The sequence below is a fragment of the Cetorhinus maximus genome, unplaced genomic scaffold, assembly GCF_964194155.1.
Source record: "Cetorhinus maximus unplaced genomic scaffold, sCetMax3.hap1.1 HAP1_SCAFFOLD_2172, whole genome shotgun sequence".
Lineage (NCBI taxonomy): Eukaryota > Metazoa > Chordata > Chondrichthyes > Lamniformes > Cetorhinidae > Cetorhinus > Cetorhinus maximus.
Genome location: NW_027598111.1, coordinates 35,899 through 54,143, shown reverse-complemented (window position 1 = coordinate 54,143; position 18,245 = coordinate 35,899). Strand labels below are relative to the sequence as shown.

The 18,245-nt window shown below is 45.6% G+C and overlaps 1 pseudogene; it reads left to right on the top strand.

Moving 5' to 3' along the window:
• Positions 1–2,239: 2,239 nt before the first annotated feature.
• Positions 2,240–18,245, top strand: part of LOC144677040 (uncharacterized) — a 40,296-nt pseudogene continuing 24,290 nt past the window's right edge.

Sequence of the window (18,245 nt, the reverse complement as noted above, 5' to 3'; positions counted from 1 at the left end):
CTTTCAGTGTGCGACTGGGTTCAAGACAGTAAATCACCTCACAGTACACCAACGAATTCACATTGGGGAGAGACCGTTCACCTGCTCCAAGTGTGGGAAGGGATTTACTCAGTCACCTGACGTGCTGAGACACCAGCAAGTTCACACTGGGGAGAGACCATTCACCTGTTCCAAGTGTGGGAAGGGATTCACCCAGTTATCCAACCTGCTGACACACCAGCGTGTTCACAAATAACTACCGTGATTGTATTTTGCTGTTAATCACATCCAGGACTGAACCATGTTCATTGGGATCTGTTTCTGTTGATGTTAATAAACCCCAGCCCAGCTATTGTGGTTAATATCTGGATAAAGTCAACAAATCAGCTTTGAATTAAAAGCCTGATTTGAACAGACGAGAGAGGAGCAAGAGGAGGTCATTCAGCCCCTCAAGCCTGCTCCGCCATTTAATAAGATCATGGCTGATCTGATTGTGGCCTCAACTCTGGATTCCGCCTACCCCTGATAACCTTTAACTCTCTTGTTAGTTAAGAATCTATCTATCTTTGCCTGACTGATAAGCGATGACCCTGCCTCCACCCCTCTCTGGAAAAGAGAGCTGCTAAGACCAACAACCCTTCGAGAAAAAAAATCTCCTCATCTGTCTTAAATGGGAGACCCCTTATTTTTAAACTGTGTCCCCTAGTTCTAGTCTTTCCCACAAGGGGAAACATCCTTTCAGCATCCACCCTGTTGAGCCCCCTCAGAATCTTATATATTTCAATAAGATCACCTCTCATTCTTTTAAGCTACAATGGGTACAGGTCCAGCCTGTCCAACCTTTCCTCATAAGATAAGCCGCTCATCTCAGGTATCAGTCGAGTGAACCTTCTCCGAACTACGAACACACTTATATCGTTTCTGAAATAAGGAGACCAAAACTGTACACAGTACTTCAGATGCTCACCAACACCCTGAACAACTGTAGCAAAGCACCCCTATTTTTATGTTCCATTCCCCTTGCAATAAAACAACACCATTTGACTTCCTAATCACTTGCTGTACCTGAATACTAACATTTCCTGATTCATGTAGCAGGACACCCAGATCCCTCTGTATCTCAGAGTTCTGCAATCTCTCTCCATTTATATAATATGCTGTTTTTCTATGCTTCCTGCCAAAGTGGACAAGTTCACATTTCCCCACATGATACTCCATCTGCCAACTTTTTGCCCACTCACTTAACCATCTCTATCCCCTTGCAGGCTCCTTAGGTCCTCTTCACAACTCACTTTCCTGCCAATCTTTGTGTCAGCAATCAGCAAATTTAGCAACCATACATTCAGTCCCTTCATCCAAGCCATTGCAATAGATTGTAAATAGTTGAGGCCCCAATATTGATCCCCGTGGAACTCCACTCGTCACATCTTGCCAGCCTGAAAAAGACCCAGTTTTCCTCTTCTGCTTCCTGTTAGCTAACTAATCCTCTATCCATGTGCATGTGTTACCCCTTCTCAATTCGGGACAAAATTAAGTCATGTGAGCAAATGTGGGTTAATTCAGGAACACCAGCATGGAATTGTTAAGGGAAAATTGTGTTTAATAAACTTGCTTAAGGTATTTGGAGAGGTAACAGAGTGGGTGATGAGGATGCTGCTGTTAATGTGGTGTACATGGACTTCCGAATGGAATTAGAGAATGTACCGCACAACAGACGTGAGCAGAGTTAGCTCATGGAATAAAAGGGACAGTAGCAACATGAATACAAAACTGGCTGGGTATAGGAAACAGCGATTCGTGGTTAATGGATTTTTTTCAGACTGGAATAATGTTTATAGTGGAGATCCCCAGGAGTCGCTGTGAGGACTCCTGCTCTCCTGAACCTATATAAATGACACAGACCTTGGTGTTCAGGCTCAATTTTCAAATTTATGGAGGAGTCTTGAGTGGGCACAGAGTGAATAGCGGCTTCCCTTCCCTGAAGGACATTAGTGAACTAGTTGGGTTTTTTAGGATAATCCAGCAGTTTTCATGATCACTTTTTCCTCGTGCCGGCCCCACAAATTCCCAGATTCATTCAGCTCAATTTCACAACCTGCCTTTGTGTTTTTGTGGGTTCTCTCTCACTCTCGTTTTAAATCAATTTCACAGGGGATTAGAACGGGAGGATTTGCAGTTGGGAAACTGAAACCAAACATCACATCAGGATCTGATGGAGTCGCCCAATTTATCGTAACCTGAATATGATCGAATTTTGAACATGGAAGGAAAAAGCACCGTTCACAGTGGGGAGAAACCGTACACATGTTGTGTGTGTGGACGAGGCTTCAGCGATCATTCGCTCTGTCAAAACACAAGCGCAGTCACACTGGGGAGAAACCGTGGAAATGTGGGGATTGTGGGAAGGGATTCACGTGTCCATCTGAGCTGGAAATTCATCGGTGCAGTCACACTGGGGAAAGGCCATTCACCTGCTCTGAGTGTGGCAAAGGATTCGCTCAGTCATCCCACCTGCTCAAACACCAGCTAAGTCACACAGACAAGAGACCTTTTAAATGTGCAGACCGCGTAAAGTGCTTTAAAAGTTCCGGAGAACTGATATCCCATCAACGTGTTCACACTGACGAGAGACCATTCAGGTGCTCTCACTGCGGAACTGGGTTCAGGCGATCATCTGACCTCACTAAACATCAGCGCAGTCACACTGGGGAGAGACCTTTCACCTGCTCCGAGTGTGGGAAGGGATTCACTCAGTCATCCAGTCTTCTGGCACACCAGCGAGTTCACACAGGAAAGAGATCTTTCAAATGCCCAGTCTGTGGGAAGTGCTGTAAAAGTTCCAGGAACCTAATTACACATCAACGTGTTCACACTGATGAGAGACCGTTCATGTGCTCTCAGTGTGGGGCTGGGTTCAGGCGATCATCTGAACTCACTGTACACCAGCGAGTTCACACTGGGGAGAAGCCGTTCACCTGCTCTGATTGTGGGAAAGGATTCACTCAGTCATCCAACCTACACAGACATCAGCGAGTTCACAGGTCACTACAGTGATGGGATTTTGCTGTCAGTTACTTCCAAGACTGAACCATGTTCATTGGGGTATGTTTCTGCTGAAGTTGGTAAGCTCCAGGACAGATATAGTGGTTCATATTTTGGATAGAAGTAAAATAAATCAGCTTTGTGTTAAATAAAGTGTGTTGAATCTTTTTACTATTTCTAATGCAAGTTAGTTCCTTTTGAAGGTCTCTCCCTCTTCCCTGTCTCCTCCATCTTCACCTCCAACAACAAGTGTGAGGAGCTCATGGAGCTTCTTTGTCACTAAGATTGAGACAATCTGATCAGCTGCCTCTGCTGCTTCCCTCACTTCCACTAACCCACCGGGACAAACTGTCTCTAAAATTCCCCCTTGTCTGAGCCTTGAACCCACATCTTTCTTTAGTTTCTCTCCCATTCTTATGCCCTCCCAGTGCTCATCTTGTCCATGAGACCCACCTCTTGCTCCATTGACCCTATTCCCACTAAACTGCTGATCACCCAACTTCCCCATGTTCACTGATATTGTTCACAGTTCTCTCTCTTCACGTACTGTTGATCTCTCCTTCAAATCTGCCATCATCACCCCCTCCTCAAAAATCAAACCCTTGACCACATCATCCTTGCAAACTATTGCCCAATCTCCAACCTCCCTCTCCTATCCAAACTTCCTGAACATGTGTCACCTCCCAAATCTGTGCCCAGCTTTCCCAGAACTCCCTGTCTGACTCCCTCCAATCAGGTTTCTGCCCCTGTCACTGGACGGAAACAGCTCTGATCAAAGCCACCAACTACATCCTATGTGACTGTGACAAAGGTACACTATCCCTTCTCAACTTGTCTGCAGCCTTTGACAAGCTTGACCACACCATTCTGCTCCAACACCACTCCACTGTCATCCAGCTGGATGGGGCAGCTCTCTCCTGGTTCACCTCCTGACTCCCCAAAGCCTGTCCACCATTGAGAAGCCACAAGTCAGGAGTGTGATGGAAAACTCCCCACTTGCCTGGATGAGTGCAGCTTCAACAACTCTCAAGAAGCTTGACATCATCTAGGACAAATCAACCCCGCTTGATTGGCACCCCATCCACAAACATTCACTCGCTCCACCAATGATGCATAGTAGCAGCAGTGCATACCATCTACAAGATGCACTGCAGGAACTCACCAAGCCTCCTTAGACGGTATCTTCCAAACCCATGACCACGACCATCTAGAAGAACAAGGGCAATAGATACATGTGAACATCACCACCTGGAAGTTCCCCTCCAAGCCGCCCACCATCCTGACTTGGAAATTCCTTCACTGTTGTTGGGTCAAAATCCTGAAACTCCCTCCCTAACAGCACTGTAGGTGTACCTACGCCACATGGACTTCAGCGGTTCAAGAAGGCAGCTCATCGCCACCTTCTCAAAGGCAATTAGGAACAGCAATAAACACTGGCCCAGCTGGCAACGCCTACATCCCAAGAATGAATTAATATGAAAAGAAGATTGATGGTCTGATGGCTATTTGTGGAATCTTACTGTGCACAAACAGGTAAACAGTAACAATTTGTATTTCTACAACACGTTTAATGTAATAAAACATCCCAAGGTGCTTCAGAGAAGCATCCTGAAGAGAAATTTAACATCAAGTCACATACCATATTAGAGTAAATGGACAAAACCTTCATTGGAGAGGCAGATTTTAACAAGGACCTTTAATCAGGAGAGAGAGCTGGAGAAGTTCAGGGAGGGAATTTCAGAACTTCATGCCAGGCATAGCCAACAGTGGTGGAGTAATTAAAAGCAGGGATGTTCAAGAGGCCAGAATGAGAAGGGCACATATATCCCTGAGGGTTGAGTGATGGAGGTTGTAGGGGTAGGGAGACACGAGGCGACAGGGGGATTTGAAAACAAGGATGTGAGTTTTAAACTTGAGGCATTGCTTGACTAGGAGCCAATGTATGTCAGCGAGCCAAGGGGTGATGGGTGAACAGGACATGATGTGAAAAAGCACACGGGCAGCAGAGTTTTCGATGATTTATGTTTCTGCGTGTGGGTGGGGTGAATGTGAGAAGCTGGTCAGGAATGTATTGGAATCATCAAGTCTCAAGGTAACAAGGGCAGGGATGAGGGTTTGAGCAGCAGATAAGCTGGGGTCAGGTGGGGACATGCAATTGCATGGAGATTGAAGTCCCTGGGGGACACTAAGTCGAAGGACTGTGCAGAGGAAAGTGAGTTTGGAGATGGGGTGGAATTTTAGGGTGGTGGGGTCAAGTGTTTTTTCAGGTGATAACAGTGGATTTGAAATTGAGAGAGACAGTACCAGAAGAAAGATAGAGAGAGCCATTAACAATATCAGCTGAGATAGGGAAGCTGGGTGATCAGTAGTTTAATGAGAATGGGGTCAATACAGCAGAGGACAAGATGAGTACTGAGAGGGCATGAGGGGAGAGAAACTGGGGAAAAATGTGAGTTTGGGGCTCTGACAAGGGGAACTTTAGAGACAGTTTGTCCCGGTAGGCTAGAGGAAGGGAGGGAAGCAGCAGAGGCAGCTGATTGGATTGTCTCAACCTTAGTGACAAAGAAGCTCCATGAGCTCCTCACACTTGTTGTTGGAGGTGAGGATGGAGAAGACAGGGGAGAGAGAGAGAGCCCGTCAAAAGGAACTGACTTGTGTTAAAGATATGAAAAATGTTCAACATACTGTGTGTTTAATACAAAGTTGATTTATTTGACTTCATCCAGAATATTTAGCACCTCCAACATGGTTGGAGCTTTTCAACATCAGCAAAAACAGACTCCGATGAAATTTGTTCAGTCCTGGATGTAATGAACAACAAAATCCAATCACTGTAGTTAATTGTGAACTCGCTGGTGTGTTGGCAGGTGGGATGACTGAGTGAATCCCTTCCCACACTCAGAGCAGATGAATGGTCTCTCCCCAGTGTGAATTCGATGGTGTCTAAAAAGGGTGGATGAATCAATGAACCCCTTCCCACACTCTGAGCAGGTATACAGTCTCTCCCTGGTGTGTCAGCAGGTGACATAACTGAGTGAATCCCTTTCTACACTCGGAGCAGGTAAACGTCCTTACCCCATTGTGAATTCGCTGGTGTACAGTGAGGTGAGATGAGTGCCTGAATCCGGTCCCACAGTGAGAGCACCTGAACGGTCTCTCGTCAGTGTGAACACGTTGATGACACAACAGTTCCCCAGAACTTTTAAAGCACTTCACGCAGTCCGAACATTTAAAATGCCTCTCATCAGTATTGAATCGCTGGTGTCTCAGCAGGTTGGATAACTGAGTGAATCGCTGCCCACATACAGAGCAGGTGAACGGCCTCACCCCAGTGTGAACTCGCTGGTGTCTCAGCAGGTTGGATAACTGAGTGAATCCCTGCCCACATACAGAGGAACAGGTGAACGGTCTCTCCCCAGTATGAACTCGCTGATCAGTTTCGAGCTGAGATGGGGAATTGAATCTCTTCCCACAGTCCTCACATTTCCACAGTTACTCCTCAGTGTAAACACTGCTTTTTCCTTCCATTATCGAGCTTGATGGATCGAGTGACTCTGTCAGATCCTGATGCGATGTTTGGTTTGAGTTTCCCGACTGTAAATCATCCCTTTCTAATACCCTGTGAAATTGATTTAAAACAGAAAAAAGGGAGTGAGAGAGAACCCACAAAAACACAAAGGCAGGTTGTGAAATTGAGCTGAATGAGTCTGAGAATTTGTGGGGCTGGCACGAGGAAAAAGTGACCATGAAAACTGCTGGATTGTCATAAAAACCCAACTGGTTCACTAATGTCCTTCACGGAAGGGAACCTGCCACCCGGTCTGGGCCTACACAAGACGCTGGCCTCTGTGGGAGGAGTGCGAGTGTGAGAGGAAGGGCGAGAGAGAAGCGAAGGAGAGAGAATATCTTGACCCTATACAAATAGAACAGAAATACACCAGGTTCTTGCAAACCATCAACCTCCACTACCTAGAAGGACCAGGGTAGCAGGTGTGAGTGAACACCATCACCTCAAATTTCTCTTCAAAGTTACATACCGTCCAATACTGGATGAGCAGAAATTTCCTTCATTTAAATATTGGGAAGACTGAAACCATTGTCTTCAGTCCCCACTACAAACTCCACTCCCCAAATACCTACTCCATCCCTCTTCCTGACAACTGTCTGAGACTGAATCAGACTGTTCACAATCATGGTGAAATATTTCACCCCAAGATGAGCTTCCAACCACATCTCCACATCATCACCAAGACCACCATTACCTTCTCAAAGGGTAACAAGAGATGGGCAGTTTATATAATAGACTTGCTACCAACGCCCACACACCCCGAATTAAAAGCCTGTACAGAAATATTTGTTTCTAAAACAATACACTTTTTAGAAGAACATAAGAAATAGGAGCGTGATGCTGCACCATTTAATAATCTTCTACTTCAACACCATTTCCCCATACTATCCCCAAATTAATTAACCTTCTGTAACTATTCTCACATCCTCTGAGATTTGTAGATATCTTTTATTTCTCTACTTTCTCTCATTGTCTATCCTTTGTCATTATAACTTCACTCATTGATCACTTCCTGTTTCCCCCTCAATTTTACATATCATTCATTGCTTTCTTTCTGTATTCTCTCTCTCTCAGAATCTGTGGGTTTGAGAGTCCAGAGTCAGCAACTTCAACACCTCATTAGGAAGCATATGCTGAGCAGATTCTCTGTTCTCTACTGTATCGTATATTGATCCATAAATCAGAATAAACATGTAACTCCCATGTGTCCAGAGTCACTTACACGAGGTCAGCCCACAGGATGGAACCTCGGGTGCCCTGAGTTTGATTTCTGGTGTCTCCAGTCCCGGCTGCCTCCTTACATCACTATCCCCTCACTTTTATACCCTGTAGTGATCCAGCTCTGGCCCCTGATTCATTGTCTTCTCTGCTGGGTTTTGGCAGGAAGTGAGGAAAAGACAGCTGGAATTTCTCGAATCTGTGATTCACAAGGACACATTCCCTGTTTCCCAGCAATTACTTTTCTTCAGGAATGTTCTCATTCTCCCTAAACCCCCCTGCCCATTGTTAATTCTGTTATTTCTGATAGTTTCACAATTATACGTATAAACATCACACATTATAATCTGATCTATTCCTCACTCTGGTTTCAGTTTATAATATGGTCAATAACAGACAAACTCTGTCCTTTTCCCTGAACTGATTCGAGTTTCCAATGAGCTGATTCTGTGCAATGGAATGTCTTACCAGTGTTGCCGTGGTGACCTGTCTGCAGTAAAGAGCTTGTTTGAGTTTCGAACTCAGACTAAACTTCTCTATCTCATAATACACGTTATACCAGACATTTTACCTCAAAGTATTTTAGCCATGTTACAAGGGGTTCAGTAACATAAATCTTTAAATTTGAAGGACAAGTTTAAAATGCTGTTTGAACCTGTTACTCCATTTTTATTTATAAAATTAATTTGTAAATCATTGGTTAGGCTGCATTTAGAATATTGAGTCAAATTCTGGGTATCTTACAACAGGAATGATGTCAAGGCCATGGAGAGAGTGCAGGAGATTCACAGAGACGATACAATGGATGAGGGGCGACAGCACAAAAGGAGGCCATTTGGCACATTGTGCCTTTTTCAGCTCTTTGGAAGAGCTATCTGAATAATCCACTCCCCTGCTGTTTCCCCATGGCCCCGGTCAATGTTTTCCTTCAAGCATTTCTCCAATTCCCTTTTGAAAGTTACTGTTGAATCTGCTCCCACCAAACATTCAGACAGTGTATTCCAGATGATAACAACTGACCGTGGAATGAAATGTTTTCTCATGGTGACCTGTCTGCTGTGAAGCTCCTGTTTGAGTTTCGAACTTCATTCCAACTTCTCTTTCCCATGAGGACAGACTGGAGAAACTGGGGGTCTTTTCATTAGAACAAAGCAGGATGAAAGGAGATGTGAGCAAGGAGTTCAAAACTGGGTCAAGTACATGGCACAAAATATTCCAGATACTCCTTGTCCTTCAGGATCAGTGTCCAGGGGAGAAGCTGATGGGTTTATCTCATCATCATCGAGGTGAATGGCTTCTGTCAAAATCAAACACTCTCCAGTCAAACACAGCACGGATTAGATACAGAGTAAACCCATCAGCCTGTCCCCCGGATACAGATACCGAGGGACAGGGAGTGTCTGGGACAATGACATTTCTCACTCAGTAAGGTAGAAATTGATCCTGTATCTCTCCCCATTAATCCTGAGCTCCACACGGCTCGAATCCTCCTCCTGTTTCCCTCCCTGTAACAGCACTGAGCTAAAGCCAGCCCATAATGAGCAGGGCTCAGGGAGAATGGTTACTAGGCACTGCAGTGATGTCATAAAGCAGCGTCATTCAGCCCAGCTGGTCCTCTCCCTGTCCCTTTAAAGGTGGAAAACTGGGACATCCTGTCTCCAAACACATCCCACCCTGTTCACACTGAGAATCCCAGGGTGGGGAACTGGGGCATCCTGTCTCCAAACACATCCCACCCTGTTCACACTGAGAATCCCAGGGTGGAGAACTGGGACATCCCGTCTCCAAACAGATCCCACCCTGTTCACACTGAGAATCCCAGGTTGGGGAACTGGGACATCCTGTCTCCAAACACATCCCACCTTGTTCACACTGAGAATCCCAGGGTAGAGAACTGGGACATCCTGTCTCCAAACACATCCCACCCTGTTCACACTGAGAATCCCAGGGTGGAGAACTGGGACATCCTGTCTCCAAACACATCTCACCCTGTTCACACTGAGAATCCCAGGGTGGAGAACTGGGACATCCTGTCTCTAAACACATCCCCCACTGTTCACACTGAGAATCCCAGGGTGGAGAACTGGGACATCCTGTCTCCAAACACATCTCACCCTGTTCACACTGAGAATCCCAGGGTGGAGAACTGGGACATCCTGTCTCTAAACACATCCCCCACTGTTCACACTGAGAATCCCAGGGTGGAGAACTGGGACATCCTGTCTCCAAACACATCCCACCCTGTTCACACTGACAATCCCAGGGTGGAGAACTGGGACATCCTGTCTCCAAACACATCTCACCCTGTTCACACTGAGAATCCCAGGGTGGAGAACTGGGACATCCTGTCTCTAAACACATCCCCCACTGTTCACACTGAGAATCCCAGGGTGGAGAACTGGGACATCCTGTCTCCAAACACATCCCACCCTGTTCACACTGACAATCCTAGTATTTGGGAGGTGACAGCACATTGGAACAGTATAGGGAGGAGCGGGAGCTTGGAGATGGGGCAGTAGTTTGCAAGAATGGTGGATAAAAGGTTTATTTTTGAGGAGGGGGTGGTGATGGCAGATTTGAGGCAAAGAACAGCACCTGGAGAGAGAACCAGTAACCATGTCTTCAAACATGGGGAAGTTGGGCCATCAGCATTGTCATAGGAATAGGGTCGATGGAGCAGGAGGTGGGTCTCATGGACAAGATGAGCACTGGGAGGACATGAGGGGAGATGGGAGAGAAACTGGAGAAAGATGTGGGTTCGGACATTGGGGAACTTTAGAGACAGTTTGTCCCGGTGGGCTAGTGGAAGGGAGGGAAGCAGCAGAGGCAGCTGATCGGATTGTCTCAATCTTAGTGACAAAGAAACTCCATGAGCTCCTCACACTTGTTGTTGGAGGTGAGGATGGAGGAGAGAAGGGAGAGGGAGAGCCCTTCAAATGGAACTGACAGAGATGTTTAACAGATTCAACACACACTGTATTTAACAAAAAGCTGATTTATTTAACTTCATCCAGAATATTAGGAGTCGATGAACATCAGCAGAAATGGGCCCTGAAGAACATGGTTCAGTCTGGATGTGATTAACAACAAAATCCAATGGCTACAGTTACTTGTGAACTCGCTGGTGTCTCAGCAGGTGGGATGAGGTAGTGAATCGATTCCCACAATTAGAGCAGATGAACAGCCTCTCCCCAGTGTGAATCCATTGGTGAACGGTGAGCTCAAATGATGCCTTGAATCCAGTCCCGCAGTGAGAGCACCTGAATGGTCTCTCGTCAGTGTGAACATGTTGATGGTATATCAGGTTCCCAGAACTTTTATAGCACTTCCCACAGTCTGGGCATTTAAAAGGTCCCTCATCAGTGTGAAGTCGCTGGTGTGTCAGCAGTTGAGATGATTGTGTGAATCCCTTCCCACACTTGGAGCAGGCGAACGGTTTCTCGTCAGTGTGAACACGTTGATGGTACATCAGATTCCAAGAACTTTTATAGCATTTCCCACAGTCTGGGCATTTAAAAGGTCTCTCCCCAGTGTGAAGTCGCTGGTGTGTCTGCAGGTGGGATGACTGAGTGAATCCCATCCCACACTCAGAGCAGGTGAATGGCTTCTCCCCAGTGTGAATTCGCTGGTGTACAGTGAGCTGAGATGATGTTTTGAACCCAGTTCCACAGTGAGAGCACCTGAATGGTCTCTCGTCAGTGTGAACACGTTGATGGCACATTAGTTCCCTGGAACTTTTATAGCACTTCCCACAACCTGGGCATTTGAAAAGTCTCTCCTCAGTGAGAACATGCTTGTGTGTCAGCAGATGGGGTAACTGAGTGAATCCATTCCCACACTGGGAGCAGGTGAACGGCCTCTCTCCAGTGTGAATTCTCAGGTGTACAGTGAGATCAGATGATGTCTTGAACCCAGTCTCACAGTGAGAGCACCTGAACATCCTCTCATCAGTGTGAACACGTTGATGGAACATGAGTTCCCCGGAACTTTTATAGCACTTCCCACAGTCTGGGCATTTAAAAGGCCTCTCATCGGTGTGAACTCGCTGGTGTTTCCGCAGGTTGGATGACTGAGTGAATCCTTTACCACATGTGGAGCAGGTGAATGGCCTCTCCCCAGTGTGACTGCGCTGATGCTTTTCCAGGTCAGATGGGTATTTGAATCCCTTCCCACAGTTCCCACATTTCCACGGTTTCTCTCCATTGTGACTGCATTTATGTCCCATTAGGTCAGATGATTGATTGAAGCCTCGTCCACACACAGAACACGTGTACAGTTTCTCCCCACTGTGAACGGTGCTTTTTCCTTCCATGTTCAAAATCTGATGATATTCAGGTTACGATAAATTGGACGGCTCCGTCAGATCCTGAGCTGATGTTTAGTTTCAGTTTCCCGACTGCAAATCCTCCCCTTCTAATACCCTGTGGAATTGATTTAAAACAGAAAAAAGGGAGTGAGAGAGAACCCACAAAAACACAAAGGCAGGTTGTGAAATTGAGCTGAATGAATCTGGGAATTTGTGGGGCCGGCACTAGGAAGAAGTGACCATGAAAACTGCTGGATCGTCATAAAAACCCAACTGGTTCACTAATGTCCTTCAGGGAAGGGAACCTGCCACCCGGTCTGGGCCTACATAAGACTCTGGTCTCCATAAGAACTGAAGTAATAGGAACAAGAGAAGACCTAACACCCCGTCGAGCCTGCTCCACCATTCAATACGATCGTGGCTGATCTTGGGCTTCATCTGCAATTTCCCACCCACTCCCCATGTCCCTCGACTCCCTGAGAGACCAAAAATCTCTCCATCTCAGCCTGAAATATATTCAATGATGGAGCATCCACAACCCGCTGGGCTGGAGAATTCTATGTGACAGAAGGAGAAAAGGAGAGAGAGAGAAAGTCAGAGAGAGGAGTGGGAGAAGCAGGGGGTGAGGAGAGGGCTTTTCATAGACCTACAAATAAACCAGAACTTTGACAGAATCTCCCAAACCTTCAACCTCTACCCCGGAGAAGGACCAAGGTAGCAGGTGGATGTGAACACCATCACCTCCAAGTTCCCCTCCAAGTCACACACTGTCCTGACTTGTCTGACATCCTGTACTGGATGTACAGAAATTTCCTCCATTTAAATATTGGGAAGATTGAAGCCATTGTCTTCAGTCCCCACTACAAATGTCACTCCCTAGACACCGACTCTATCCCTCTCCCTGACAACTGTCTGGGACTGAACCAGACTGTTCACAACCATGGTGAAATATTTCACCCCAAGATGAGCTTCCAACCACATATCCACATCATCACCAAGACCACCTATTTCCACCTCAGTAACATCGCCCGACTCCACCCCTTATTTTCAAATTCCTGTATGGCTGCTCCCTGTTGCTGGAAGCTCCTCCAACATAACAACCCTCGGAAATATCTGCGCTCCTCTAATTTGGCATACTGAGTGTTCCTGATTTCTATTGTTCCACATTCGTGCCCATTCTGTCACTTTCCAAGGCTCCAAGCTCTGGAATTCACTCCCTAAACCTCTCCCATTCTCTACCTCATTTTCCTCCTTTAATTTACTCTGTAAAACCCACTTCTTTGACCAAACGCTTGATCACCTGCCCTAATATCTCCTCATGTGGCTCAGTGTCAAACCTTGCTTTGTAACATTTCTGTGAAATGCCTTGGAACATTGTCTTACATTAAAAGTGCTTTATAAATACAAATTGTTCTTGTTGATTTGGACATATATCACTGTTCCTTCATCATCACTGGGTGAATAACCTGTAACTCCTTACCTAACAGCATCGTGGGAGCACCTTCACCACACGGACTGCAGCTGTTCAAGAAGGTCAAACATCATCTTCTCCACAGGCAACTGGGAATTGGCAATATTTGCTGGTATCTGTGGAGAGGGAAACAGAGTAAACATTTCAGGGTTCGCAGAATGATTTACAGGGAGTAAAATTGCTGCAGAATTTGGTGATCAACATAAGCTCAGAAGTGGAATAGAAATGGACTATAGCGCAGGAAAAACAGTTCCTGACTATGAAAGATACTGTGGGAAGATAAAGCTGGGAAACCAGCAGCACATGGTCAGGGGATGGGCAGCGGAGGAAACCTCATTGAGACACAGTCAGCAGAAGTAACAATAAAATACTAAACATAACTCAAATAGATCCATTATTAGAGACAGAGGAAGGTGGACAATGTTAGAGAGGTGATCAGGGAGGGCAGAGGTGAAACAGAGCAATGGATGGACATGGATTCAAATCCTCAGTAAAGGAGCCACACCAGTCCCAGAGACTTGGAACCTCTCACAGAAAACATCACAGCACTAAAAGCTCTAAATTGTAGATGGATGGTGAAAAATACTCACCTCTGAAAGAATATCACCATTTTCAAACTTAAACTCTTCTGTTGCAGCCTGTAGCTAGAAAGATATCAGAAGCACTGGAGTCAGTGAAAAATCTCCCAGTTGAGGATATACCTGGGGAGCGGGGTGATGTGACCGTGTAATTGTTGATGTGTGATGATGTCACAGTGTAATTGTCGATGTGTGATGATGTCACAGACACAGAACATCTGGGTCTGTGCAAACCAGTGATCACCACACATTATGAAGGATGTGAGGGTCCTTGAGAGGGGGCAGAGGAGATTTATCAGAATGGGTCGAGGGATGAGGGATTTTAATTGTAAGATTAAATTCAAGAAACTGAGGTTGTTCTCCTTGTAGTAAAGGAGCTTGAGGGGAGATTTGATAGAGGTGTACAGGATTATGAAAGGTAGTTAAATTAAAGCTGTTCCCATTGGCTGATTATGAAAGGATTAAGGGAAAGAGATTTAAGATTTTAGGTAAGATCCACAATGTGAGGAAGAGATTTTTTACCCAGTAACTGAAAATGACCTCAATGCTTACATTCAAAGGCTGGTGCTATTCAGGTCCTGGTGAATCAAGAGACTTTCAGATTTTGTCATGATGTTTGGTTTCAGTTTCTCATCTCCCTCAAGTATCCCTTGAGTTCCTCCTCTTCTAACATCCTGTAAATGGAATTCAAAAAATCCATCACGGTCAATCCAGGATTGAAATTCAGAAAGAACAAACGTTTCTCTTGGTTTGAGTTTGCTGTGTGTAAATCCTCCCCTTCTTACCCCCTGTGAAAGGAGTTTCCAAAATCCATCCCTGTCGGTCCGGGATAGAAATGCATAACACTCTCTCCTCCTGCTACCTGGACCAGGATGACCGCGCATGCGCCCTGCTGCACATTGCCCCCTATAAAGATGGCGGCCGTTACCCCGGGCCTGGCGAAGGGAGAAATCCAGACTTTTTCGGCCCGTTCTCTGCAAATACAAGACCGGTACCTTGTTATTTGGGATCTGCGGCCTGCGCTGTGTCTTTATGAAGCCTCCCTGCCCACTCCGCTGGCTCCATTCCTCCTCACACACCCACTAACTCTGTTAGTTTGCTCCACTCGACATTCTCTCACCCGCTCTGAGCAGCTTCAGTCACAGACCAGCACTGCGCATGCTAATGGATCCGACCGCAATGCGCATGCCCCACCACACTCAGCACTGCGCATGCGTAGGCGCTGCTGTTGTGAAGAGAGGGCACATTCTGCCCCGCAGCGAATGCTGGGTGGCCGCTCCGCCATTGAAATATCACGTTGTAGAACAGAAACCGCTGTCCTGTAATCAGAATACGATGGGTGCCATAGGGGCAAGACATAAAATTGTTGAATCAATGAAACAGCGGCCAAATTGCTAAGGGGTCCACCGCAATTCTCACCTGGATGCAGAACAAACCCCGACAGTTAGATCTGAACTCAGTGTAGTCTCAGCAGATGGGGTGAGCTGGTAACATTTCCCCCGATACATGGAACATTTAAGAGAACAGATCTCTGCTCTGATTGTGGATCAAATCTTTTGAACTTTTAAAGTTGGAGTGTTAACGTGTGGGCAAACTGAATAAAGCACTTTGCACACGTGAAGTATCTGAATGGTCTCCCACCAGCAAGACTGTGTTGCTGTGTCAGTAAAAGGGATGAGAGTGAATCCCTTTCCAATTTTAACTGGTGAACAATCTGTTTACAGTGTGGGTTTACCTACACATTTTCAGCTCAGACATGGATCTCGAAATTGACTGGTAATTGACTTCCACATTCTTAGCACTACATAAGAAAAAGGAACAGGAGTAGGCCATTCGGCCCCTCAAGCCTACTCCGCCATTTAATAAGATCATGGCTGACCTGATAGTCACCTGAAATCTGTATCCCACCTATCACTGATAACCTATCACCCTCTTGCTTCCCAAGGATATATCGACCTCTGCCTTAAAAATATTCAAAGACTTTGCTTCCACAGCCTTTTCAGGAACAGAGTTCCAAAGTTTCACGATCCTGTGAGAGAAAAAAAATCGCCTCATCTCCATTTTAAATGGGTGACCCCTTGTTTTTAAACAGCGATTCCGAGTTCTAGATTCTCTCACAAGAGGTAACATCCTCTCCAAAACCGCCCTGTCAAGTACCCTGAGGATCTTATATGTTTCACTGATCAGGTAAAGTAAAGCAAATTACTGCAGATGCTGGTTATCTGAAATAAAAATAGAAAATGCTGGAATTCTCAACAGCTCTGGTAGTGACTGTGGAGAGAGAGGCATGGTTTTCATTTCAGGTCCGTAACCTTTCATCAGAACTGCACTGCATCTGAAATGTTAATAATGCCTCTCAATCCAAAAATGCTGCCAGATGTAGTAAGGGAACTCAAGAAGGAAATGAAAATCCCCTTTGAGGAATGGAATCCAATGCGAATGAAGGGTGACCTGCCCGACTGACCAGAGACAGTCAAGGCACCTTTCCCTTCTTTAAGACGCTGGAACAGTGACACTAATGTTATCAGTGAAATTAACTGATTTGAGACATTGAAAGGATTCTCGTTACTGCACATCAGGAATTCAAACCTAATATCGGCTTCGGGACTATCAGAATACTTGGTAACAGATAAGACAATGAAAGGCTCAAAGGGAGATGGCACCAGTTGTAGGAGAGCTGGTTCCCGGTGACATGGATGTGTCTGCAGTGGGTGGGATCAGACTGTTTCCATATATCTGGAATGAATGTCCCATCCTTTATTTTAGAAGAGTAAAACTGACAGAGCGTGATAGCTATCTGGGTAGTGGAAATCTGAACATTAGACTCACTGACACCCTGGTTTGGATACCTTGTCAGTCAGGTTTGTGCAAGTGTCTGTGGCGCAATTGGTCAGCGTGTTTGTCTGTTAACTGAAAGGTTGGTCATTCAAGACCACCCAGTGGTTTAAGATTTTTACTGTTTTTCCCCCTCAGCACCATTCATTGTCATACAGTTCCGGGTTGTCATTGGGTACTTGGGCTGCAAGATATCATCCCCAAACGGTGGCAGGTCTTTTGTTGTCCAGTGAGGTCCCACAAAAACAGCTTCTTTTTAAAATTACGTTTTCTGTCAAATACAATGAGAAAAGATTTGGACCCACTCTGTACCTTCATCTAACCCATCAGAAATTCATGAAATTATTGGAATCAAACGAACCCCTCAATTATTCTCTCTTCCTCAACTCCACAGTGAGTGAGACAGAGAAAAGCAGAAAAGCAGCAGTGTTCCGGCTCCACACTCTCCAATCACCCGCTGCCAGCAGAAAGCGGCGACTGCAGCTTCCATCAGCGGGTTACTGCCCATCCCTGGAATGCAAGATACTCCAACCAGGGCCAAACCTCCCAATACACCGAGCACAGGCTCAGGAAAACGCAGGTAGATTAAATCCCGGTCACTAAACCTCCGAACAGCATTTACAGAATACCCGAGTGACTGAGTCACAAATAAAAGTCACACCAACTTTCTAAACTTTTCACTGTAAAATTCCTTCATTTTATTGAAAAGCTGACTGTTGTGAATCTGAAAATGAGCACCATGGGATTTGTGTTACCGAGTGACTTGTTTTCCATTGTTTGCCCGTCAGGTTTGCAATTCAAATTGTGTTGGATATTGAAGCGATTCTGATTTCAAAATGAGGACTCGAAGCAGGTAAATATTAAATCCAGGAGAAAATCCTGAGGAAAATGGATCACAGTATTTGGATTGAGGTGCAGGTAAGAAGTGGAAGATGTGAATGATGTTATTGATGATTGAGGGGAATTTATTGCAACTTTGGTGCATTTCTAGGCCGATTACGTTCCACACTTCAAAATTCCGGTCAAGCTTAGGTATCAGGTAGAAAGCAGCAGGTTTAACCATGTATATTGGGATACAAAACAATTTTCATGTTCCTAGCTCGCTTAGTCGGCAGAGCATGAGAATGTTAATCTCTGGGTCATGGGTTCGAGCCCCATGCTGGTGCTGTAATACTTTGAAAATCTGAATAAAAGTCGTACTGTCTGGAAACATTGACCCTCACTCCAGCTGCTGAGTTTTTCCAGCAT